The sequence below is a fragment of the Cololabis saira genome, unplaced genomic scaffold (assembly GCF_033807715.1).
Source record: "Cololabis saira isolate AMF1-May2022 unplaced genomic scaffold, fColSai1.1 scf137, whole genome shotgun sequence".
NCBI classification, from domain to species: Eukaryota; Metazoa; Chordata; class Actinopteri; order Beloniformes; family Belonidae; genus Cololabis; species Cololabis saira.
Window position 1 is genome coordinate 52,501 of NW_026906301.1, and position 24,703 is coordinate 77,203.

Below are 24,703 nucleotides of genomic sequence, written 5' to 3' on the forward strand. Positions count from 1 at the left end.
GAAACTGGCACAATTTCATGACAAAGTCTGCAAATTGGACGTGAATTTTGCCGGGTGATGAAACCGAATAGTTTATAGTCTTTGTGATCACAAATTGCAAAAAAAAAAAAAAAAATGGGCAAAAAATCTCTGCTCACAAGCATTGGTGGTTCAGTGGTAGAATTCTCGCCTGCCACGCGGGAGGCCCGGGTTCGATTCCCGGTCAATGCAAACACAAGTTTTTCTGCTCAGTTCTGCTGCTGCTTTTATATATGATACTGAGAGTGAACACCGTCACTTACAATATTAGTGTGAATTCAGGTTTTGCACTTGAAACTGGCACAATTTCATGACAAAGTCTGCAAATTGGACGTGAATTTTGCCGGGTGATGAAACCGAATAGTTTATAGTCTTTGTGATCACAAATTGCAAAAAAAAAAAAAAAAATGGGCAAAAAATCTCTGCTCACAAGCATTGGTGGTTCAGTGGTAGAATTCTCGCCTGCCACGCGGGAGGCCCGGGTTCGATTCCCGGCCAATGCAAACACAAGTTTTTCTGCTTAGTTCTGCTGCTGCTTTTATATATGATACTGAGAGTGAACACCGTCACTTACAATATTAGTGTGAATTCAGGTTTTGCACTTGAAACTGGCACAATTTCATGACAAAGTCTGCAAATTGGACGTGAATTTTGCCGGGTGATGAAACCGAATAGTTTATAGTCTTTGTGATCACAAATTGCAAAAAAAAAAAAAAAAATGGGCAAAAAATCTCTGCTCACAAGCATTGGTGGTTCAGTGGTAGAATTCTCGCCTGCCACGCGGGAGGCCCGGGTTCGATTCCCGGCCAATGCAAACACAAGTTTTTCTGCTTAGTTCTGCTGCTGCTTTTATATATGATACTGAGAGTGAACACCGTCACTTACAATATTAGTGTGAATTCAGGTTTTGCACTTGAAACTGGCACAATTTCATGACAAAGTCTGCAAATTGGACGTGAATTTTGCCGGTTGATGAAACCGAATAGTTTATAGTCTTTGTGATTACAAATTGTAAAAAAAAAAAAAAAAATGGGCAAAAAATCTCTGCTCACAAGCATTGGTGGTTCAGTGGTAGAATTCTCGCCTGCCACGCGGGAGGCCCGGGTTCGATTCCCGGCCAATGCAAACACAAGTTTTTCTGCTTAGTTCTGCTGCTGCTTTTATATATGATACTGAGAGTGAACACCGTCACTTACAATATTAGTGTGAATTCAGGTTTTGCACTTGAAACTGGCACAATTTCATGACAAAGTCTGCAAATTGGACGTGAATTTTGCAGGGTCATGAAACCGAATAGTTTATAGTCTTTGTGATTAAAAATTGCAAAAAAAAAAAAAAAAAAAATGGGCAAAAAATCTCTGCTCACAAGCTTTGGTGGTTCAGTGGTAGAATTCTCGCCTGCCACGCGGGAGGCCCGGGTTCGATTCCCGGCCAATGCAAACACAAGTTTTTCTGCTAGGTTCTGCTGCTGCTTTTATATATGATACTGAGAGTGAACACCGTCACTTACAATATTAGTGTGAATTCAGGTTTTGCACTTGAAACTGGCACAATTTCATGACAAAGTCTGCAAATTGGACGTGAATTTTGCCGGGCGATGAAACCGAATAGTTTATAGTCTTTGTGATTACAAATTGCAAAAAAAAAAAAAAAAAAGGGCAAAAAATCTCTGCTCACAAGCATTGGTGGTTCAGTGGTAGAATTCTCGCCTGCCACGCGGGAGGCCCGGGTTCGATTCCCGGCCAATGCAAACACAAGTTTTTCTGCTTAGTTCTGCTGCTGCTTTTATATATGATACTGAGAGTGAACACCGTCACTTACAATATTAGTGTGAATTCAGGTTTTGCACTTGAAACTGGCACAATTTCATGACAAAGTCTGCAAATTGGACGTGAATTTTGCCGGTTGATGAAACCGAATAGTTTATAGTCTTTGTGATTACAAATTGTAAAAAAAAAAAAAAAAATGGGCAAAAAATCTCTGCTCACAAGCATTGGTGGTTCAGTGGTAGAATTCTCGCCTGCCACGCGGGAGGCCCGGGTTCGATTCCCGGCCAATGCAAACACAAGTTTTTCTGCTTAGTTCTGCTGCTGCTTTTATATATGATACTGAGAGTGAACACCGTCACTTACAATATTAGTGTGAATTCAGGTTTTGCACTTGAAACTGGCACAATTTCATGACAAAGTCTGCAAATTGGACGTGAATTTTGCAGGGCCATGAAACCGAATAGTTTATAGTCTTTGTGATTAAAAATTGCAAAAAAAAAAAAAAAAAAATGGGCAAAAAATCTCTGCTCACAAGCTTTGGTGGTTCAGTGGTAGAATTCTCGCCTGCCACGCGGGAGGCCCGGGTTCGATTCCCGGCCAATGCAAACACAAGTTTTTCTGCTAGGTTCTGCTGCTGCTTTTATATATGATACTGAGAGTGAACACCGTCACTTACAATATTAGTGTGAATTCAGGTTTTGCACTTGAAACTGGCACAATTTCATGACAAAGTCTGCAAATTGGACGTGAATTTTGCCGGGCGATGAAACCGAATAGTTTATAGTCTTTGTGATTACAAATTGCAAAAAAAAAAAAAAAAAAGGGCAAAAAATCTCTGCTCACAAGCATTGGTGGTTCAGTGGTAGAATTCTCGCCTGCCACGCGGGAGGCCCGGGTTCGATTCCCGGCCAATGCAAACACAAGTTTTTCTGCTTAGTTCTGCTGCTGCTTTTATATATGATACTGAGAGTGAACACCGTCACTTACAATATCAGTGTGAATTCAGGTTTTGCACTTGAAACTGGCACAATTTCATGACAAAGTCTGCAAATTGGACGTGAATTTTGCCGGTTGATGAAACCGAATAGTTTATAGTCTTTGTGATTACAAATTGTAAAAAAAAAAAAAAAAATGGGCAAAAAATCTCTGCTCACAAGCATTGGTGGTTCAGTGGTAGAATTCTCGCCTGCCACGCGGGAGGCCCGGGTTCGATTCCCGGCCAATGCAAACACAAGTTTTTCTGCTTAGTTCTGCTGCTGCTTTTATATATGATACTGAGAGTGAACACCGTCACTTACAATATTAGTGTGAATTCAGGTTTTGCACTTGAAACTGGCACAATTTCATGACAAAGTCTGCAAATTGGACGTGAATTTTGCAGGGTCATGAAACCGAATAGTTTATAGTCTTGGTGATTAAAAATTGCAAAAAAAAAAAAAAAAAAATGGGCAAAAAATCTCTGCTCACAAGCTTTGGTGGTTCAGTGGTAGAATTCTCGCCTGCCACGCGGGAGGCCCGGGTTCGATTCCCGGCCAATGCAAACACAAGTTTTTCTGCTAGGTTCTGCTGCTGCTTTTATATATGATACTGAGAGTGAACACCGTCACTTACAATATTAGTGTGAATTCAGGTTTTGCACTTGAAACTGGCACAATTTCATGACAAAGTCTGCAAATTGGACGTGAATTTTGCCGGGTGATGAAACCGAATAGTTTATAGTCTTTGTGATCACAAATTGCAAAAAAAAAAAAAAAAAAGGGCAAAAAATCTCTGCTCACAAGCATTGGTGGTTCAGTGGTAGAATTCTCGCCTGCCACGCGGGAGGCCCGGGTTCGATTCCCGGCCAATGCAAACACAAGTTTTTCTGCTTAGTTCTGCTGCTGCTTTTATGTATGATACTGAGAGTGAACACCGTCACTTACAATATTAGTGTGAATTCAGGTTTTGCACTTGAAACTGGCACAATTTCATGACAAAGTCTGCAAATTGGACGTGAATTTTGCCGGGTGATGAAACCGAATAGTTTATAGTCTTTGTGATCACAAATTGCAAAGAAAGAAAAAAAAATGGGCAAAAAATCTCTGCTCACAAGCATTGGTGGTTCAGTGGTAGAATTCTTGCCTGCCACGCGGGAGGCCCGGATTAGATTCCCGGCCAATGCAAACACAAGTTTTTCTGCTTAGTTCTGCTGCTGCTTTTATATATGATACTGAGAGTGAACACCGTCACTTACAATATTAGTGTGAATTCAGGTTTTGCACTTGAAACTGGCACAATTTCATGACAAAGTCTGCAAATTGGACGTGAATTTTGCAGGGTCATGAAACCGAATAGTTTATAGTCTTTGTGATAAAAAATTGCAAAAAAAAAAAAAAAAAAATGGGCAAAAAATCTCTGCTCACAAGCTTTGGTGGTTCAGTGGTAGAATTCTCGCCTGCCACGCGGGAGGCCCGGGTTCGATTCCCGGCCAATGCAAACACAAGTTTTTCTGCTAGGTTCTGCTGCTGCTTTTATATATGATACTGAGAGTGAACACCGTCACTTACAATATTAGTGTGAATTCAGGTTTTGCACTTGAAACTGGCACAATTTCATGACAAAGTCTGCAAATTGGACGTGAATTTTGCCGGGTGATGAAACCGAATAGTTTATAGTCTTTGTGATCACAAATTGCAAAAAAAAAAAAAAAAATGGGCAAAAAATCTCTGCTCACAAGCATTGGTGGTTCAGTGGTAGAATTCTCGCCTGCCATGCGGGAGGCCCGGGTTCGATTCCCGGCCAATGCAAACACAAGTTTTTCTGCTTAGTTCTGCTGCTGCTTTTATATATGATACTGAGAGTGAACACCGTCACTTACAATATTAGTGTGAATTCAGGTTTTGCACTTGAAACTGGCACAATTTCATGACAAAGTCTGCAAATTGGACGTGAATTTTGCCGGGTGATGAAACCGAATAGTTTATAGTCTTTGTGATCACAAATTGCAAAAAAAAAAAAAAAAATGGGCAAAAAATCTCTGCTCACAAGCATTGGTGGTTCAGTGGTAGAATTCTCGCCTGCCACGCGGGAGGCCCGGGTTCGATTCCCGGCCAATGCAAACACAAGTTTTTCTGCTTAGTTCTGCTGCTGCTTTTATATATGATACTGAGAGTGAACACCGTCACTTACAATATTAGTGTGAATTCAGGTTTTGCACTTGAAACTGGCACAATTTCATGACAAAGTCTGCAAATTGGACGTGAATTTTGCCGGTTGATGAAACCGAATAGTTTATAGTCTTTGTGATTACAAATTGTAAAAAAAAAAAAAAAAATGGGCAAAAAATCTCTGCTCACAAGCATTGGTGGTTCAGTGGTAGAATTCTCGCCTGCCACGCGGGAGGCCCGGGTTCGATTCCCGGCCAATGCAAACACAAGTTTTTCTGCTTAGTTCTGCTGCTGCTTTTATATATGATACTGAGAGTGAACACCGTCACTTACAATATTAGTGTGAATTCAGGTTTTGCACTTGAAACTGGCACAATTTCATGACAAAGTCTGCAAATTGGACGTGAATTTTGCAGGGTCATGAAACCGAATAGTTTATAGTCTTTGTGATTAAAAATTGCAAAAAAAAAAAAAAAAAAAATGGGCAAAAAATCTCTGCTCACAAGCTTTGGTGGTTCAGTGGTAGAATTCTCGCCTGCCACGCGGGAGGCCCGGGTTCGATTCCCGGCCAATGCAAACACAAGTTTTTCTGCTAGGTTCTGCTGCTGCTATTATTCAACGTTGATAGAGGATAACAAAAGTAACCCACGTTTTCTGTTCAGCACTGTAGCCAGGCTAACAAAGAGTCACAGCTCTGTGGAGCCGTGTATTCCTGCAGCTCTCAGTAGTGAAGACTTTATGAGCTTCTTTAACAGTAAAATCACGAGAATTAGAGAAGAAATCAACCAGCCGGTTGTGGGCGTTTCTTCAGCTTTAGCGACTTCCCTAGGCTCTGACTTGTCTCTAGACTGTTTTGATCCTATAGACCTCCCTGAGCTGACTTCACTCGTTAATAGAGCTAAGTCAACCACATGTATGTTAGACCCCATCCCGACTCGACTATTCAAAAATGTTTTTTCTCTTATTGGTGTGACAATACTGGACCAAATCAACCTATCCCTAAGCTTAGGATATGTACCACAGGTTTTCAAAGTGGCAGTAATTAAACCTTTACTTAAAAAACCTTCCCTTGACCCAGACACCTTAGCTAATTATAGGCCAATTTCTAACCTTCCATTTGTATCTAAAATTCTGGAAAAGGCAGTTTCAAGCCAGTTATGTGACTATTTGTATAGAAATGATCTGTTTGAAGTCTTTCAGTCAGGGTTCAGAATGCATCATAGCACAGAGACAGCACTGGTTCGAGTTACGAATGACCTTCTTATGGCCTCAGATAAGGGATTAGTGTCCATATTGGTTTTACTGGACCTCAGTGCTGCTTTTGACACTATAGATCATGGCATTTTACTGCACAGGTTAGAGCATGTTGTTGGGATTAAAGGGACAGCTCTGCGTTGGTTTAAATCATATCTATCTGACAGGTTCCAGTTTGTTCATGTACATGAGGTTTCTTCAGAACAGTCAAGGGTCTGTTATGGTGTTCCGCAGGGTTCAGTGCTAGGGCCAGTCTTGTTCAGTTTATACATGCAGCCGTTGGGAAGTATAATCCAGAATCACGGCATACACTTTCATTGTTATGCTGATGATACGCAGCTCTACTTGTCTATGAAGCCGGATGAAACAGAACCGTTAGTTAAACTTCAGGCATGTCTTAGGGACATCAAGGACTGGATGTCCAGAAATTTCTTGCTTCTAAATTCAGATAAAACAGAGGTTATCATTCTTGGTCCAGAGCATCTTAGGAAGGGATTAGATGGTGTTGCGATGGCTTCCAGTGCAACTGTGAGAAACCTTGGTGTTGTTTTCGATCAGGATTTGTCGTTTAAACCATATGTTAATCAGGTTTGTAAAATAGCGTTTTTCCATCTCCGTAATATTGCAAAAATTAGGAAAATCCTCTCGCAGAGGGATGCAGAAAAACTAGTTCATGCGTTTGTATCTTCTAGACTAGATTACTGTAATGTGTTGTTAGCAGGATGTCCAAGTAATTTGCTGAATAGGCTCCAGCTGATCCAGAATGCAGCAGCACGAGTACTGACAGGAATTAGCAGGAGAGACCACGTCTCTCCAGTGTTAGCGTCGCTCCATTGGCTACCCGTAAAATTCAGAATCCAATTTAAAATTTTATTACTTGCATATAAAGCCCAAAACGGCTTAGCTCCGCAGTATTTACAAGATTTGATAGTGCCTTATGTTCCTGTCAGAGCTCTCAGCTCCCAGGGTGCAGGTTTACTCGTAGTTCCTAGAGTATCTAAATGTAGATTAGGAGGGCGGGCGTTCTGCTATCAGGCACCATTACTTTGGAACCAACTTCCAATCTGGGTTAAGGAGGCTGACACCACCTCCACCTTTAAAACTAAACTTAAAACCTTTCTGTTTAGTAAAGCTTATAGTTAGTGTTTAGTAAACCTCTAGCTGGTGTTGGTAAATCTCTAGGTAGTGTAAACTCTAGTGTGTTAGAGTCAGTAGTCATAGTTGCAGCTATAGAACAAAACTATAATAGTTAGCCTCAAATATAGCTTCGCGGTAGATATGCTGCTATAGGCTTATGCTGCAGGGGGGCACCGACATGATCCGCTGGGCGGTGCCTCTCACCCTTCTTCTCCTCTCCTTTTCCCTGCCTCTCTTCTCCATTACCATTTTTATTTATTATAAATATCTCATAGCTATCATTTTTGTCCATCGTTCCTGTAGTTTCTTGTGCCGGCCCCCCTTTTTTCTCTTTTGTGTATGTTTGCAGGCCAGAGCCTCAGGAGCTGCGTTCTGGCCTGTGTTCCCGGCCCTCCCCCCCCTCTGGTCATCCCATTGCTTCTTCCACCTGCCTACGTGGATGTCTGCTGTTGCTGCTTCCGCCTGCCTGCACCCCCCCCCCCCCCCCCTCTGGTCATCCCGCTACTCCTTCCACATGACTGTTGTGTGCTGCTGACGCCCCCCCCCCTCTGGTCATCCCGCTGCTGCTTCCACATGACTGTTGTGTGCTGCTGACGCCCCCCCCCCCCACCTCTGGTCATCCCGCTGCTGCTTCCACCTGCCTGCTGTGTGCTGTCGACGTCCCTGACTCCCCCAGTCTGGCCTTCGGCAGGAGGGTCCCCCCTTATGAGCCTGGTCCTGCTCAAGGTTTCTTCCCTCCTAAAGGGGAGTTTTTCCTTGCCACTGTTTGGCTTAAGGCTTTTCTCCCACTAAGGGAGTTTTTACCTGCCATTGTTTATATAATAATTGCTCGGGGGTTTATGTTTATGTTTATGTTCATGTTCTGGATCTCTGGAAAGCGTCTAGAGACAACATCTGTTGTATTAGACGCTATATAAATAAAATTGAATTGAATTGAATTGAATTGCTGCTTTTATATATGATACTGAGAGTGAACACCGTCACTTACAATATTAGTGTGAATTCAGGTTTTGCACTTGAAACTGGCACAATTTCATGACAAAGTCTGCAAATTGGACGTGAATTTTGCCGGGTGATGAAACCGAATAGTTTATAGTCTTTGTGATCACAAATTGCAAAAAAAAAAAAAAAAAGGGCAAAAAATCTCTGCTCACAAGCATTGGTGGTTCAGTGGTAGAATTCTCGCCTGCCACGCGGGAGGCCCGGGTTCGATTCCCGGCCAATGCAAACACAAGTTTTTCTGCTTAGTTCTGCTGCTGCTTTTATATATGATACTGAGAGTGAACACCGTCACTTACAATATTAGTGTGAATTCAGGTTTTGCACTTGAAACTGGCACAATTTCATGACAAAGTCTGCAAATTGGACGTGAATTTTGCCGGGTGATGAAACCGAATAGTTTATAGTCTTTGTGATTACAAATTGCAAAAAAAAAAAAAAAAAAGGGCAAAAAATCTCTGCTCACAAGCATTGGTGGTTCAGTGGTAGAATTCTCGCCTGCCACGCGGGAGGCCCGGGTTCGATTCCCGGCCAATGCAAACACAAGTTTTTCTGCTTAGTTCTGCTGCTGCTTTTATGTATGATACTGAGAGTGAACACCGTCACTTACAATATTAGTGTGAATTCAGGTTTTGCACTTGAAACTGGCACAATTTCATGACAAAGTCTGCAAATTGGACGTGAATTTTGCCGGGTGATGAAACCGAATAGTTTATAGTCTTTGTGATTACAAATTGCAAAAAAAAAAAAAAAAAATGGGCAAAAAATCTCTGCTCACAAGCATTGGTGGTTCAGTGGTAGAATTCTCGCCTGCCACGCGGGAGGCCCGGGTTCGATTCCCGGCCAATGCAAACACAAGTTTTTCTGCTTAGTTCTGCTGCTGCTTTTATGTATGATACTGAGAGTGAACACCGTCACTTACAATATTAGTGTGAATTCAGGTTTTGCACTTGAAACTGGCACAATTTCATGACAAAGTCTGCAAATTGGACGTGAATTTTGCCGGGTGATGAAACCGAATAGTTTATAGTCTTTGTGATCACAAATTGCAAAGAAAGAAAAAAAAATGGGCAAAAAATCTCTGCTCACAAGCATTGGTGGTTCAGTGGTAGAATTCTTGCCTGCCACGCGGGAGGCCCGGATTAGATTCCCGGCCAATGCAAACACAAGTTTTTCTGCTTAGTTCTGCTGCTGCTTTTATATATGATACTGAGAGTGAACACCGTCACTTACAATATTAGTGTGAATTCAGGTTTTGCACTTGAAACTGGCACAATTTCATGACAAAGTCTGCAAATTGGACGTGAATTTTGCAGGGTCATGAAACCGAATAGTTTATAGTCTTTGTGATCACAAATTGCAAAACAAAAAAAAAAAGTGGGCAAAAAATCTCTGCTCACAAGCATTGGTGGTTCAGTGGTAGAATTCTCGCCTGCCACGCGGGAGGCCCGGGTTCGATTCCCGGCCAATGCAAACACAAGTTTTTCTGCTTAGTTCTGCTGCTGCTTTTATATATGATACTGAGAGTGAACACCGTCACTTACAATATTAGTGTGAATTCAGGTTTTGCACTTGAAACTGGCACAATTTCATGACAAAGTCTGCAAATTGGACGTGAATTTTGCCGGGTGATGAAACCGAATAGTTTATAGTCTTTGTGATTACAAATTGCAAAAAAAAAAAAAAAAAAGGGCAAAAAATCTCTGCTCACAAGCATTGGTGGTTCAGTGGTAGAATTCTCGCCTGCCACGCGGGAGGCCAGGGTTCGATTCCCGGCCAATGCAAACACAAGTTTTTCTGCTTAGTTCTGCTGCTGCTTTTATGTATGATACTGAGAGTGAACACCGTCACTTACAATATTAGTGTGAATTCAGGTTTTGCACTTGAAACTGGCACAATTTCATGACAAAGTCTGCAAATTGGACGTGAATTTTGCCGGGTGATGAAACCGAATAGTTTATAGTCTTTGTGATTACAAATTGCAAAAAAAAAAAAAAAAAATGGGCAAAAAATCTCTGCTCACAAGCATTGGTGGTTCAGTGGTAGAATTCTCGCCTGCCACGCGGGAGGCCCGGGTTCGATTCCCGGCCAATGCAAACACAAGTTTTTCTGCTTAGTTCTGCTGCTGCTTTTATGTATGATACTGAGAGTGAACACCGTCACTTACAATATTAGTGTGAATTCAGGTTTTGCACTTGAAACTGGCACAATTTCATGACAAAGTCTGCAAATTGGACGTGAATTTTGCCGGGTGATGAAACCGAATAGTTTATAGTCTTTGTGATTACAAATTGCAAAAAAAAAAAAAAAAAATGGGCAAAAAATCTCTGCTCACAAGCATTGGTGGTTCAGTGGTAGAATTCTCGCCTGCCACGCGGGAGGCCCGGGTTCGATTCCCGGCCAATGCAAACACAAGTTTTTCTGCTTAGTTCTGCTGCTGCTTTTATGTATGATACTGAGAGTGAACACCGTCACTTACAATATTAGTGTGAATTCAGGTTTTGCACTTGAAACTGGCACAATTTCATGACAAAGTCTGCAAATTGGACGTGAATTTTGCCGGGTGATGAAACCGAATAGTTTATAGTCTTTGTGATCACAAATTGCAAAGAAAGAAAAAAAAATGGGCAAAAAATCTCTGCTCACAAGCATTGGTGGTTCAGTGGTAGAATTCTTGCCTGCCACGCGGGAGGCCCGGATTAGATTCCCGGCCAATGCAAACACAAGTTTTTCTGCTTAGTTCTGCTGCTGCTTTTATATATGATACTGAGAGTGAACACCGTCACTTACAATATTAGTGTGAATTCAGGTTTTGCACTTGAAACTGGCACAATTTCATGACAAAGTCTGCAAATTGGACGTGAATTTTGCAGGGTCATGAAACCGAATAGTTTATAGTCTTTGTGATCACAAATTGCAAAACAAAAAAAAAAAGTGGGCAAAAAATCTCTGCTCACAAGCATTGGTGGTTCAGTGGTAGAATTCTCGCCTGCCACGCGGGAGGCCCAGGTTCGATTCCCGGCCAATGCAAACACAAGTTTTTCTGCTTAGTTCTGCTGCTGCTTTTATATATGATACTGAGAGTGAACACCGTCACTTACAATATTAGTGTGAATTCAGGTTTTGCACTTGAAACTGGCACAATTTCATGACAAAGTCTGCAAATTGGACGTGAATTTTGCCGGGTGATGAAACCGAATAGTTTATAGTCTTTGTGATTACAAATGTAAAAAAAAAAAAAAAAAAAAAGGGCAAAAAATCTCTGCTCACAAGCATTGGTGGTTCAGTGGTAGAATTCTAGCCTGCCACGCGGGAGGCCCGGGTTCGATTCCCGGCCAATGCAAACACAAGTTTTTCTGCTTAGTTCTGCTGCTGCTTTTATATATGATACTGAGAGTGAACACCGTCACTTACAATATTAGTGTGAATTCAGGTTTTGCACTTGAAACTGGCACAATTTCATGACAAAGTCTGCAAATTGGACGTGAATTTTGCCGGGTGATGAAACCGAATAGTTTATAGTCTTTGTGATCACAAATTGCAAAAAAAAAAAAAAAAAATGGGCAAAAAATCTCTGCTCACAAGCATTGGTGGTTCAGTGGTAGAATTCTCGCCTGCCACGCGGGAGGCCCGGGTTCGATTCCCGGCCAATGCAAACACAAGTTTTTCTGCTTAGTTCTGCTGCTGCTTTTATATATGATACTGAGAGTGAACACCGTCACTTACAATATTAGTGTGAATTCAGGTTTTGCACTTGTAACTGGCACAATTTCATGACAAAGTCTGCAAATTGGACGTGAATTTTGCAGGGTCATGAAACCGAATAGTTTATAGTCTTTGTGATTACAAATTGCAAAAAAAAAAAAAAAAAAATGGGCAAAAAATCTCTGCTCACAAGCATTGGTGGTTCAGTGGTAGAATTCTCGCCTGCCACGCGGGAGGCCCGGGTTCGATTCCCGGCCAATGCAAACACAAGTTTTTCTGCTTAGTTCTGCTGCTGCTTTTATATATGATACTGAGAGTGAACACCGTCACTTACAATATTAGTGTGAATTCAGGTTTTGCACTTGAAACTGGCACAATTTCATGACAAAGTCTGCAAATTGGACGTGAATTTTGCCGGGTGATGAAACCGAATAGTTTATAGTCTTTGTGATTACAAATTGCAAAAAAAAAAAAAAAAAAATGGGCAAAAAATCTCTGCTCACAAGCATTGGTGGTTCAGTGGTAGAATTCTCGCCTGCCACGCGGGAGGCCCGGGTTCGATTCCCGGCCAATGCAAACACAAGTTTTTCTGCTTAGTTCTGCTGCTGCTTTTATATATGATACTGAGAGTGAACACCGTCACTTACAATATTAGTGTGAATTCAGGTTTTGCACTTGAAACTGGCACAATTTCATGACAAAGTCTGCAAATTGGACGTGAATTTTGCCGGGTGATGAAACCGAATAGTTTATAGTCTTTGTGATTACAAATTGCAAAAAAAAAAAAAAAAAAAAGGGCAAAAAATCTCTGCTCACAAGCATTGGTGGTTCAGTGGTAGAATTCTCGCCTGCCACGCGGGAGGCCCGGGTTCGATTCCCGGCCAATGCAAACACAAGTTTTTCTGCTTAGTTCTGCTGCTGCTTTTATATATGATACTGAGAGTGAACACCGTCACTTACAATATTAGTGTGAATTCAGGTTTTGCACTTGAAACTGGCACAATTTCATGACAAAGTCTGCAAATTGGACGTGAATTTTGCCGGGTGATGAAACCGCATAGTTTATAGTCTTGGTGGTGAAAAAATTGCAAAAAAAAAAAAATATGGGCAAAAAATTACAGTTCCCAAGCATTGGTGGTTCAGTGGTAGAATTCTCGCCTGCCACGTGGGAGGCCCGGGTTTGATTCCCGCCGGGACCACAACTTCGAACCGCCGCGTCGACAATGGAGGCAGAGAACATGGTCCACTCGGACTCAATGTCCCCTCTCCGGGAGAGAAGCTCTCCCGGAGGTGGGAGTTGAAGATGTCCCTGACAGAGGGCTCTGCCAGACGTTCTCAACAGACCCTCACAATCCGTTTGGGTCTGCCCGGTCTGTCCAACCTCCTCCTCCGCCAGCGCACCCAACTCACCACCAGGTGGTGATCAGTTGACAGCTCAGCCCCTCTCTTCACCCAAGTGTCCAAGACATGCGTCAGATGAAACGACAACAAAGTCAATAATTGACCTCCGGCCTAGGGTGTCCTGGTGCCACATGCACTGATGGACACCCTTATGCCTGAACATGGTGTTCGTTATGGACAAGCTGTGACTAGCACAGAAGTCCACAGAAGTCCAAGTATCTCTAGCCGGTATCTCTCAACCTCACGCACAAGCTCCGGCTCCTTCCCCCCCAGCGACGTGAAATTCCATGTCCCCACTGTGAGGGTTTTAGTCCAGGGATTAGGTCGTCGAGGCACCCCGCCACGACTGCTACCCAGTCCACATGGCACAGGCCTGCCATGGTCCTTCCTGCGGGTGGTGGGCCTACGGGAAGACGGGCCCACGTCGCTGTTTTTGGCTGAGCCCGGCCTTGTCCCACGGGCAAAGACCCGGCCACCAGGCGCTCGCCTACGAGCCCCAACCCCAGGCCTGGCTCCAGGGCGGGGCCCCGGTGACGCCGATCCGGGCGACGTAGCGGTCCTTGTTTTATTCTACTTCATGGCAAGGTTGTCAACCGCTCTTAGTCTTGGCCCATCACCTAGGACCTGTTTGCCATGGGAGACCCTACCAGGGGCGTAATGCCCCCGACAACATAGCTCCTAGGATCACTCGGGCACACAAACCCCTCCACCACAGTAAGGTGGTGGTTCAAGGAGGGCATTCTAAATTCTCATTCTAAAACTGTAAGCCTCCACTTTACAGTACTCTACCTCTATTTCTGTCTCCGCGCCAGGAACCATTTCTTCGATAAGTACATGGTTGACGTCACCTTAAGTGAGACTATTTTAATTCCTCAATCATCAATCACTTCCCTGTTCCCAGAAAAATTACTCCTCGATCAGGCACAGTAATTTTAATATATGATTCTGGGCGGTACTTTTTTAATTCCTCAATTACCAATCACTTCCCTGCTTTTAGAACTCTCTTTCCTAAGCGCTACTTTCAATAAACTTTTTTCCACACAAATACACCTTCATTTCTCTATTCCCTGCTCCCAGAAAAAATATAATTTCCAAGCGGTATTACCTCTTCCCGGCTCTCAGAAAAAATATAATCTGAGCGGTACTATCAATAAAATAAAAACAAACTTTCATCCAGAAAGTTTAACCGGTTAAATATGCATCCCTCATTCTTATCCCATTGGCCACATTCACATCCTTTCAAATCATTCATTCAAACTTTGAACTGAACATCAGTCGAAACTGCCCACATATATTTTAAAGTTTGTTAATTCTAGGTTTTTTAGAAAGTGTACACCAGTACTTTTCGACCACTGGAGCCGGCAGGAAGGTGGATATTAGGAGTGCAGCGGTTCAGGCAGCCCACGGTTCGGTTTCGGTTTGTGTTAACAGTCTTCGCATCGATGGTTTATTGCGGCTTTATGGCATAGAACAGGCAACTTCACTCTGCATCGGTGTGTGTGTGGTTTGGAGTGGTTCGAAGCAGGAATAAGGGAAATAAACATTCTAATACTATATTGACTCTACTGGTAGACAATTTAAATAGTGCAGATAATAAATAATGATTTACGGCTCAAGTGCAAAGCAAATGTCTCAGTCTTTCTGCTGCCCACCCCCCTCCCCCAAAACGCAGCAGAGGCGGAGTGTAGAGAGCAGACAAGCCCAGACCCGCCGCGGGCAAAGGATCACAGGCAGGGGAGAGAGAAGGCCACATGCAAGGGGAGGGGGAACGCAGGGTGCAGCAGCTTAGCTCCTTAAGGCAGACTGCTCCTCTGCTTGGAGAGGCTTTGTTCCCTCCCCTGCTACACGTCATTCAGGCAGCCAATCAGCACACAGCCTCATTATCATAGCCTCCCCTCCCCTCAGAATCCCTCACAGAGAAGGAGGTTAGAAGCTGTAAAAAATAGAGACATGGCCCACAGGCTGAATTTCTGATTTATGTAGAAAAAAAACAAGCCTTAGAAGAGGTGTCATTCCCCTACTTTGAAAAAGCAAGAAAACTTCTCACACACACGCAGCGGTATCAGCGGAGCAGGCTGACTTCTCCTTCTGCAAAATTCTTTATAGTCGACAGCCTCTTTAATATATGGACGACGCGGGGGCATGGACCTCCCGACGCGAAGCGGAGGACGGTTCCCCTCCGCGAAACTTATTGTAAATGATTAATTATTATTATTATAATCACCACAATAGTACAAAGTACCCTGATATGGGAGAGTTAAAAAGTGGCGTTTCTAATTTAATTGTTAGGGGAGTTTGCTCGAGACGTTAGGAGTCTGCCTTTGTTTAAGAATCTAAAGCTGTTCTTTTCCTCCCTAACTGGCCAGCGGAAGACCAGACCCCGAGCCACCCGGCCAGCGTAACGTTCCACCGACCGGGTGGGGGACTCCGATCTCCCCGCCGGTCTCAAACAATAACTACAGACAGGAAAAGCTCTGTTCAGCTATTGTTACTCCATTCTATTTTTACTCCATCGTCGTTGTAATCGGCAGCCGCACCGGAGATTTAAAGCCGTGCTTCTTCGAACCCTTTTTTTTTCCCACTCCCTCCCGCTCACGGCGAGCAGAGCTCCGCTTCTATGTGAGGGGGGGGAAAGCGGGTGGAACGAGGGGCGCTCCTCCCGCTGCGGCTGACAGGCACACACACACGGGGATTTTTAAAGCCCCAATGTAAAAACTTAATGGCAAAAAAAACGAAAATTTGCGGCACACAAGGGCATATTGAATCACGGAGGGCGAACTAAACTGTTTAATTTTATACTGAGAACCGCTGCATCCTCCTTTTTTCCTTTTACCCTTTTTTCTTTCTCTTTTCCATTTTTTTTTTAAGAAAAAGAAAAAATACTTATTATCTCACCTCCCGTCTCCGGCCGGGGGTCCGTAGTCCCAAGCCTGGTGACTTTCTCCTGGCTGGCTCGCCAAAATGTAGAGAAAATCCTTTCGGGACCTCCACAATAAATCTAAGTTTTTTCCTATCCCACATGGTCTAAGTTTTTCCTTCATCCGCGGACTTGAAAAAAAACACTGGAGTCAAAGTTCAGCTGGTGTTCTGTCCAAATACTGTGCAGGTCTTTATTGCAAGAATTACAATCAGCACCACACACAGGAGAGCCGGCTTGGTCCCGGTGCCGACTCCAAAACTTGTTGATTTCCATTCTTCTTATATACTGTTAAGGGGCCTGGGGGCCACACCCCTGTATCCAACGATATCCCTCTAACCTTCTCCTCATGCCAATTCTACCAGTGGTACAGCAATAAATCATTCAACTTTTTACATCACTATCCACCCTCCCCAGCATCTTTTTTACCACCACAGGTGCCGTCTCCCAAGTCTCGTGTCTTCACTCAAAACCTGGAGACTGTTTGAGCACTCAAAGGGGAGGATTCCCCGAGACGCACTTAAATTTGCTCAAACAAGGGCTATCTCTAGACACCTGGTGTCCCTTTATACCCAAAAAAGGGGAGATAACTTTGCATACAGACAGTGAGAGAGAGAGAGAGAGAGAGAGAGAGAGAGAGAGAGAGAGAGAGAGAGAGAGAGAGGGGCCTCTTGCTCAAGAGGCCGGCGTGTTTTTTTCACAAACAGTGAGAGAGAGACCTCTCGCAGGGGGCCCCTCGCGTGTGTTTTCTTCCAATCTGAGCTAGAGACAGGCAGCATACAACATTCCTTTGCATAGAGTGGCAGTGATTCTTTACGGTCACCAAAGTTTTAAAAACAACAATGATTATACAAAACTGTCACTCTCTATCCACTACAAGGGAGGTGTAGATGGGGAGGAAAGACACACACACACCCCCACACACAGAGAGAGACAGAGACGGAGAGAGAGTCACAGAGAGGGACACACACCCACACCTGCATCCCTCAGGGGCACACATGCCGGAGAGATAGAGATGCACACTGTCCTTTTTTCTTCCTCCCTTAGCTTAAATTTCAAAGAGCAATCATTTTGAAGTAGAAGGTTCCCAGTGTTAGATTTCAACCAAATGATTATACATACATAAAAACAATACTTCTACAATACATTTCAACATGCAATATTTAATTTCTTATTTACCTTTCCAAGAGTTTAATTTTTAAATGATCTTTTCCACAACAATTTGCAGGAAATCTTTTTCAATTTTCACAAGCCACTAACAGTTTTTATCAAATCATGAACTCTGAACCATGTTTGTACAAATGATCAATCATGTAAGATTGAACAAAAATGGACTCCTTTTAAAATAAATCTTGTGACATGTACTGAAATGTCTCTCCACGTTGTGCCGCTTAAGCCTGAATTATGGTTCTGCATTAAATCAACGCAGACGCGTTACACCGACTGCGTTGGTGTAACGCGGAAACATAAATCAGCCTTTAGCCGTCGCCACAGTCGCACCGCAAATGAGACACACACAGTTTTCTTTCACTCTAGTAAAAAAGAACTCTCCCTCCCATTCACTGTGAAAATGATACGTTTTCTTCCTTTTTCCTGCCATGTTTTTGTCGGTAGAAACCGCTTCCGTCTCCTCATCTTTGCAGCTCACGAGCTCATCTCAGCAAAGCTGTGGTTGGTCATGCGCACTAGACTGACCTGACCCATACTACGTCAGCGTTCGTATATAAACATTTTTACATGATTTTTATATATGTATATATATATATATATATATTTTTTTTTTTTTTTCTTTTTTTTCTTATTTACGTTATTGTGTATTCGTTTTTGAGTTTACATCCCTGTGAATGTAATTTAAAAAGAATAGCAACACAATTAAATACAATTTTAGACAGCTAGTTTGTGATTAGTGCTATTTTTAGAACTGGCCTGCGGGCGACTGATGCGACTGATGCCCACGGGCACCAGGTCGGGTTGGTGACCCCTGATATACAATAGAAGAAGAAAGTGATCATATTTCTACACTGAATGGAAATTTAACCTGGGTCATGGTAGTGAAAGCAGCAAATCCTGCCCACTAGACCTTCAGGAAAACACGTTATGCTCTCTTAAGAATCAAGAATCAGAATCAAGTTTATTAGGTCAGCTTAGAAAAATTGTTTTGACTTTGGATACACCGGCGGCGAAACGATGGTATTGTGCGCCTGTTTTCCAAAGGGTAACACTGGGATGGGGGGGGGGGGGTGGGGGGGATACATCTTCACACTGAATATCATACAATACACAATATCAAGTTGCAAAAAAAACACCTAGCAGCACACAAAGCACAGACGTCACAGGACTTGCATGTGGGTGATGGGGGTGGGGAAGTCGAGGGGGGGGGGTCCCGGCACAGTTCATCCAAGTAAGGGCCGCGGTAGCTGGCGCTCAAACCTGACGTCCTTGTCAGGGGGGCTGATAAGAGGGGAGCCAGGAAGGTGTTGGATGGGGGTGGGGGAGTTGTGGTTGTCAGTGTGAGTGTGTGTGTGTGTGTGATAGTCTGTGAGCCTTCACCCAGAGCTGCTCCCAGCCAAAAAAGTCCTTGGTGTAATCAGGCAGCTCGGTACAGTTCTGGGAGGAAGATCCGCAGGTGTTTGTGGGAGAGGGGGAGGGTTTGAGCAGAGTCGTCTTGTTTACATTCCTCCAGGGAGATTTGTGACCGAAGAGGCCTGCCAAGCCACTCCGTCAAGGGTAAATTGTAGAATCAACAATTCTTAAGATCAGGCAGCCCAGTAATTTTCCGTCTGCCTTCAAGTCTCTGGTTCATCAATGGCAACTCCAATCAGACGAATTTGTGATCAATCCCCACCAAGCCGGGTACCCAGCTTCTCCAAGGTGTTCTCCATCTTGCTAAAGAGCTCGAAGACCGCCGCTAGCCTGCGATTCTGTTCAAGGATCGCATCCAGCTTGCGGCCCTGCTCTAGAGTCTGACTGCGGATCCCTGTGCTTATTCCTTCAGCAACGTCGGGCAGCTCAGAGAGGGCCAGAACAGCTGTCGTCGACTTACGAGATGGTCGATAGGCCAGGAAAATCCCCACTCCAATTAGAAGAAATCCTGCTATCATAAATCTAATTATGAAGGCGTCTTCAACGTCCTCGATGGTTAAGATCTTGAGGCACAACAGCTTCCAGTTTTTGTAAGAGTCCATCGTGTAACCAGCAAAAAAAATTCCGTCGGGGCAGGAGGGCTCCCTAACCCCCTGACTTCTCGTTGCAAAAATTTGGTCAATAGTGCTGAGAGACCAGTTAATCAATTCCATGGTTGTAGAGTTTTCGGAGGAATGAAAATGAGAGGCTCTGAAGCGACAGGAAAAAAGAAGGCAGGCAGGGAAGGTTGATAAGGGAGAGGAGCCTTCGCTGAGAGCCGGAAGAGAAAGGGGTTGTATTACTAAATTTTGTTGACTAAAGTTTCTGATTCAATCAAACAAACATATTTATTTCAGATTTAAAGAAAGGATAACTGATGTACTTCCACTTTATGGACACTTTTGTTTGAGTTTGAGTTTTGTCAGAGGGTGTACTTGAGTGTACTCTGCTGCACCTCTCACTTTGTATTTCTTTTCAGGCGCGCAGGAAGACGTTTTTGCCAGGGGGTGCGGGGTGCGGGGGTTCTCCCTTAAGAAATCACTTGCCCCTCCCCTGCATGAAGAACAGCTGACAGTGCGCACAAGCTTTACCAAAACATAGCGAACCAACCATCTACAGTAAAAAAGGAACATGACTATAATTATTATCATAGTCACATAGGCGGCGGGTGACAGAAAATATTTGGTGAAGGTGGCGCGAAAATTTTGAAGTTTTTTTTCACCCAAAACAGTTGCATAACAATGATTTGAGCATAATTTGACCAATATTACCGGCAGTGCAGTCTCCTCCTCCTCCCGGGTCATCGCTGCTCATATGGCCGGCTGCACCATCAGGTGAGCCGGCGTTAGACACTGGGGGGGTCGCTGACGCGGTGGCTGCAGGTGCAGTCGCTCTCCTGCGACTCACTGTCACATTGGCAGCAGCTTCTGTGTCTGTTTCTCTTTTGGTTTAAAAAATGAACGTATATCCATCTTGGTCTTGACTTGGAGCTTTGTGTTGTGTTTTGAAAGGAGCGCTGCTGGCTGTGCATTTGTAATTGGCGGACAAAAATGCGGATGTTTAAAAACAACATTTGCGGTTCTGATCACCTGAGCGGTCCGCAGACCAGGGGGGTGTGACTGGCTACTTTTAATTTTTTTAATTAAAATTACCCCTATATTCAGCCTTCATCTCAAATGTGGCTTACAATGTTGTGGAACAGAAACAGCAACCACAAATATTTATATATTTATAATCTTTTATTGTCATTTCAATTTTTCCAGGGGGTGCTGCAGCCCCTGCCGCACCCCCACTTCCGGCGCCTATGTTTCTTTTGTATAATTTTTTAATTTTTTATCTTGTATCTTTTGCATAATTCTTGTCTGTTGAAATTGTAAACAGGTCATACTTATACTTATTCTTCCCACTGAACTTATAGGTTTGAAGAGAAGAACTGACACTTGGAAGAACTGACTAACACGTTCTTTTGTAGGTCTTTTTTATTTAAATTAATCTTGTAAATGACACAATTGATCAAACATTACACAGTTTAGATTAGCATGAAACTCTGGTGACATCAACAAGAAAGTATTTAAGTATTGAAGGTAGACTTTACCTTGTAAGGCAGTTTATTAGGAGGTGTGATCATGAAGAACCACTCTTCTGTTATTCAGCAGACGGGCCATTAGAAGGCCGTCTATTAAGTTTGGTAAGATATAAAGACGTTCACAGTCACGATAGCCAGGAACCGAACCTGGGCCGACTGCTTGGAAAGAAATGTAAAACTAACTTAATGTAGGCTGATGTTACCTATTAATGCATGCTGGGGATAACACAAAAAACCCCACTGCTTAGTTTTGAAAGACATTTTAGTCTACGGTTAACAACTGCAAGTCTTCTTTCATGTTCAATCATTAACCGTTGCTGGCAGGATTTGAACCTGCGCGGGGAATCCCCAATGGATTTCAAGTCCATCGCCTTAACCACTCGGCCACAACAACTTGTCACATGCTTGAACATTTGGCTGAAATAAATGTGTGTTTGTTTAAATCAGAAACATTAGTCTGAGGTTTGTTCCAGTACCGTTATCAGATGTCCTTGTTAGTATAGTGGACAGTATCTCTGCCTGTCAAGCAGAAGACTGTGTTTTTTCTCCTCCAAGTAGCAAAGTTTCAAGACTGTAGTACAATGCTTTACCTGAAGACCAACATTGGAATGATGTGTGAATGCTGAAAACCTCCATCTTGCTTCTCTTTCATGCCAAGAGGTCAGGCGGTAAGGCGTAGTCCATAAACCCTTTCCCCTTTCTTTAATTAATTTTTTGTTTTATTGCCCCAAACAATTTGCCTTTTTTAAATAATAAAATATTGTTTGTTTGTATTATGGCAAAGCCACCTGGTTTTCAGCAGCTGAAAGGGGGATTTTGTTCCTTGGCAGTGTTTATTTGACAGTTGTTTGGTGATTGGTCTCTGGAAAGCACCTAGCTTGTTTTTGATTGATTGATTGATTGTATTGACTCTATAAAAAATGTAGCTTCCAGGTAATGCTGCTGAGAGTCTTAGGTGACTAAGCAAGCAAGGACAGCATCAGGCCATGCTGGCATAACAACACCTCATAGTAACTCCTCAAAGCACAGGAGAAGCAAGCACGACGAGGATGGGATTCCAACCCATGCGTGCAGAGCACAATGGATTAGCAGTCCATCGCCTTAACCACTCGGCCACCTCGTCCGTTGTGTTATGCACACATCTATTTCAAACCCTCACACTCTCTCACACTTGATCACGTTCCAGCTGACGTCACTAAAGTCTGTGAGGGTTCAGGTCTTGAGGGTTTAGGGTGGAGATTGGAATTCAGCCAATAATTCCTTTAAAATGTTTCCTTTTCCCAGTTTCAGGCCTTGGTAGAAGAATACACAAGTCATGGAGCTGTCAACATGCATCCTCCTTCGATAGCTCAGATGGTAGAGCGGAGGACTGTAGAACCAGTAAAACAGGTATCCTTAGGTTGCTGGTTCAACTCTGGATCAAAGGACTGCCATTATTTTTCATCTTCCCAGAGCGGGACTCTATTTCATCACTGTACTCGGCTATGGCTTTGTCCACTGCCATCTACTGTGGTTGGGACATCTGAGTTGTTACACCACATGTGTTTCCACATGTTACAATCAAAAAGGGCTAGTGGTGCAATGAATAACGTGTCTTAGTATGGATCCAAAGATTCTAGGTTCAACTCCTGGCTCCTCCAAAAATCCTAATTCTTAAGTATTCTCCCAGTCACAACCTTGGTAGTGTACATGTTTCTTCTTCTCTGTCATTTATTTACTTGCTTTTTTCATTTGTCTCTGTGTATGCCCGGAAATGTAGCAACCCCGTTTCTAATGTGGCATCCAGAGTGCTTCTCAAATTTTTGGAAAAAGAAAGAAAAGGTGACACGGACACAACAAAATCCACTAGGGTTTTTGGATCAGATTTTCACACCATTCACACTAAAATTGATTGCGGTGGAGAGGCCCCCCATAAGCATATCAGAAATGACACAACCTACGACTTCCTATGTCAAACCATCCAAAAGTTATGGCAGAAAAAAGGGACAACCAATCAGAAGAAGGGGCGGGGCTAATTAAGGCCAAAGAAGCTCAAGGACTCATTACAGAGTCCCATGACAACATCCACGACTTCCTAAGTCAAAACATTCAAATGTTATAGCAGGAAATAGGGCCAACCAATCAGAAGAAGGGGCGGGGCTAATTCAGGCCAATGAAGGTCAAGGACTCAATACAGCGTCCAATGACACCACCCACGATTCTCTATGTCAAACTATTCAAAAGTTATAGCAGAAAATAGGGACAACCAATCAGAAGAAGGGGCGGGGCTAATTTTCACCAATTATGGTCAAGGACTCAATACCGAGTCCCATGACACCACCCACGAATCTTTATGTCAAACCTTTCCAAAGTTATGGCAGAGAAAAGTATTCTAGGGGGCGCTGTTGAGCCGTTAGGCCACGCCCATTAATGCAAACCATGAAATATCAAATTTATTGCCAGGCCTGGCTTGCATGCAAAATTTGGTGACTCTTGGAGAACTATCCAATATGGACCAATCAGATGAAGGGGAGGCGCGCTTTTTGGCATCTAGCGTCGTCACGGTAACACTTTTGAAAGAGAAAACTAATGCACGTAGTCGCAAGATGGAGATGCATATTTTGAGGTATAACACACCTGGGTGCACGTTACGGTTCGGGCCGTATTAATTGCCGAAGGAATGGCATAAATGACGCCAAAATTACACAATTAATTCAAAATGGCTGACTTCCTGTTCGGTTTCGGCCATGGCGCCAAGAGACTTTTCTTTAAGTTGCGACATGATACAGGTGTGTACCGATTTTTGTGCATGTACGTCAAACCGTATTGTGGGGCTTGAAGCACAAAGTTTTCCGGGGGGGCGCTGTTGAGCCATTTTGTCACGCCCATTAATACAAACCATGAAATATCAAATCTATCGCCAGGCCTGCCTTGCACGCAAAATTTGGTGACTTTTGGGGAACTATCAAATATGGACCAATCAGATGAAGGGGGGCGCGCTTTTTGGCGTCTAGCGTCGCCACGGTAATACTTTTGAAAGAGAAAAGTAATGCGTGTAGTCGCTGGATGGAGACGCACATTTTGATGTATAACACATCTGGGTTCACGATACGGTTCGGGCCGTATTCATTCTCGAAGGAATGGCATATATTGCTCCAAAATTACGCGATTAATTAGGAATGTTCAAAATGGCCGACTTCCTGTTTGGTTTCGGCCATGGCGCCAAGAGACTTTTCTTTAAGTTGCGCCATGATACAGGTGTGTAGCGATTTTCGTGCATGTACGTCAAATCGTATTGTGGGGCTTGAGGCACAAAGTTTTGAATGGATAAATGAGACTTAAAACGTACATTTCTTTGTAGAAAGGCGCTTTATGAAAATAAGTCAATTTACTTGTATTAGTTTACAGCGCAGTCTTGCCACATCCAATATGGCGGCGTCGTTTACGTATCGCAGCAGCTCCATGGAAGGAGGAGGAGACATGTCTATGGCTGTGACTCCGTTTGTAGTGAGTGACAGATACAGTGGTGTGGCTTTGATTGACAGCTCATGAATCAATCAGATTGGATGAAGACACATTTTATGAGTGCACAGATGCGATAATTACTTTTTAATACATCATTTATGTGTACTGTGTCTATATTTTTTTTCCCCTGTAATTTTAATGGGGG

General features: G+C 43.3%; 23 non-coding genes across 23 annotated transcripts; 21 read left to right on the forward strand and 2 right to left on the reverse strand.

Moving 5' to 3' along the window:
* Positions 1-450: 450 nt before the first annotated feature.
* On the forward strand, positions 451-521 carry trnag-gcc (transfer RNA glycine (anticodon GCC)). Its single transcript has one exon. It is a non-coding gene; the product is annotated as a tRNA-Gly (tRNA).
* A 240-nt stretch (positions 522-761) lies between these two features.
* trnag-gcc (transfer RNA glycine (anticodon GCC)) lies at positions 762-832 on the forward strand. The gene has a single exon. It is a non-coding gene; the product is annotated as a tRNA-Gly (tRNA).
* A 240-nt stretch (positions 833-1,072) lies between these two features.
* On the forward strand, positions 1,073-1,143 carry trnag-gcc (transfer RNA glycine (anticodon GCC)). Its single transcript has one exon. It is a non-coding gene; the product is annotated as a tRNA-Gly (tRNA).
* A 554-nt stretch (positions 1,144-1,697) lies between these two features.
* trnag-gcc (transfer RNA glycine (anticodon GCC)) lies at positions 1,698-1,768 on the forward strand. The gene has a single exon. It is a non-coding gene; the product is annotated as a tRNA-Gly (tRNA).
* A 240-nt stretch (positions 1,769-2,008) lies between these two features.
* On the forward strand, positions 2,009-2,079 carry trnag-gcc (transfer RNA glycine (anticodon GCC)). Its single transcript has one exon. It is a non-coding gene; the product is annotated as a tRNA-Gly (tRNA).
* A 553-nt stretch (positions 2,080-2,632) lies between these two features.
* trnag-gcc (transfer RNA glycine (anticodon GCC)) lies at positions 2,633-2,703 on the forward strand. The gene has a single exon. It is a non-coding gene; the product is annotated as a tRNA-Gly (tRNA).
* A 240-nt stretch (positions 2,704-2,943) lies between these two features.
* Positions 2,944-3,014, forward strand: trnag-gcc (transfer RNA glycine (anticodon GCC)). Its single transcript has one exon. It is a non-coding gene; the product is annotated as a tRNA-Gly (tRNA).
* A 553-nt stretch (positions 3,015-3,567) lies between these two features.
* Positions 3,568-3,638, forward strand: trnag-gcc (transfer RNA glycine (anticodon GCC)). The gene has a single exon. It is a non-coding gene; the product is annotated as a tRNA-Gly (tRNA).
* Positions 3,639-4,502: 864 nt separating this feature from the next.
* trnag-gcc (transfer RNA glycine (anticodon GCC)) lies at positions 4,503-4,573 on the forward strand. Its single transcript has one exon. It is a non-coding gene; the product is annotated as a tRNA-Gly (tRNA).
* A 240-nt stretch (positions 4,574-4,813) lies between these two features.
* On the forward strand, positions 4,814-4,884 carry trnag-gcc (transfer RNA glycine (anticodon GCC)). The gene has a single exon. It is a non-coding gene; the product is annotated as a tRNA-Gly (tRNA).
* Positions 4,885-5,124: 240 nt separating this feature from the next.
* trnag-gcc (transfer RNA glycine (anticodon GCC)) lies at positions 5,125-5,195 on the forward strand. The gene has a single exon. It is a non-coding gene; the product is annotated as a tRNA-Gly (tRNA).
* A 3,285-nt stretch (positions 5,196-8,480) lies between these two features.
* trnag-gcc (transfer RNA glycine (anticodon GCC)) lies at positions 8,481-8,551 on the forward strand. Its single transcript has one exon. It is a non-coding gene; the product is annotated as a tRNA-Gly (tRNA).
* Positions 8,552-8,791: 240 nt separating this feature from the next.
* On the forward strand, positions 8,792-8,862 carry trnag-gcc (transfer RNA glycine (anticodon GCC)). The gene has a single exon. It is a non-coding gene; the product is annotated as a tRNA-Gly (tRNA).
* Positions 8,863-9,103: 241 nt separating this feature from the next.
* On the forward strand, positions 9,104-9,174 carry trnag-gcc (transfer RNA glycine (anticodon GCC)). Its single transcript has one exon. It is a non-coding gene; the product is annotated as a tRNA-Gly (tRNA).
* Positions 9,175-9,725: 551 nt separating this feature from the next.
* trnag-gcc (transfer RNA glycine (anticodon GCC)) lies at positions 9,726-9,796 on the forward strand. The gene has a single exon. It is a non-coding gene; the product is annotated as a tRNA-Gly (tRNA).
* Positions 9,797-10,348: 552 nt separating this feature from the next.
* trnag-gcc (transfer RNA glycine (anticodon GCC)) lies at positions 10,349-10,419 on the forward strand. The gene has a single exon. It is a non-coding gene; the product is annotated as a tRNA-Gly (tRNA).
* Positions 10,420-10,660: 241 nt separating this feature from the next.
* On the forward strand, positions 10,661-10,731 carry trnag-gcc (transfer RNA glycine (anticodon GCC)). The gene has a single exon. It is a non-coding gene; the product is annotated as a tRNA-Gly (tRNA).
* A 1,176-nt stretch (positions 10,732-11,907) lies between these two features.
* On the forward strand, positions 11,908-11,978 carry trnag-gcc (transfer RNA glycine (anticodon GCC)). Its single transcript has one exon. It is a non-coding gene; the product is annotated as a tRNA-Gly (tRNA).
* A 242-nt stretch (positions 11,979-12,220) lies between these two features.
* Positions 12,221-12,291, forward strand: trnag-gcc (transfer RNA glycine (anticodon GCC)). Its single transcript has one exon. It is a non-coding gene; the product is annotated as a tRNA-Gly (tRNA).
* A 242-nt stretch (positions 12,292-12,533) lies between these two features.
* On the forward strand, positions 12,534-12,604 carry trnag-gcc (transfer RNA glycine (anticodon GCC)). Its single transcript has one exon. It is a non-coding gene; the product is annotated as a tRNA-Gly (tRNA).
* A 242-nt stretch (positions 12,605-12,846) lies between these two features.
* On the forward strand, positions 12,847-12,917 carry trnag-gcc (transfer RNA glycine (anticodon GCC)). Its single transcript has one exon. It is a non-coding gene; the product is annotated as a tRNA-Gly (tRNA).
* Positions 12,918-21,366: 8,449 nt separating this feature from the next.
* trnas-uga (transfer RNA serine (anticodon UGA)) lies at positions 21,367-21,448 on the reverse strand. Its single transcript has one exon. It is a non-coding gene; the product is annotated as a tRNA-Ser (tRNA).
* A 647-nt stretch (positions 21,449-22,095) lies between these two features.
* On the reverse strand, positions 22,096-22,177 carry trnas-gcu (transfer RNA serine (anticodon GCU)). Its single transcript has one exon. It is a non-coding gene; the product is annotated as a tRNA-Ser (tRNA).
* Positions 22,178-24,703: the final 2,526 nt, after the last annotated feature.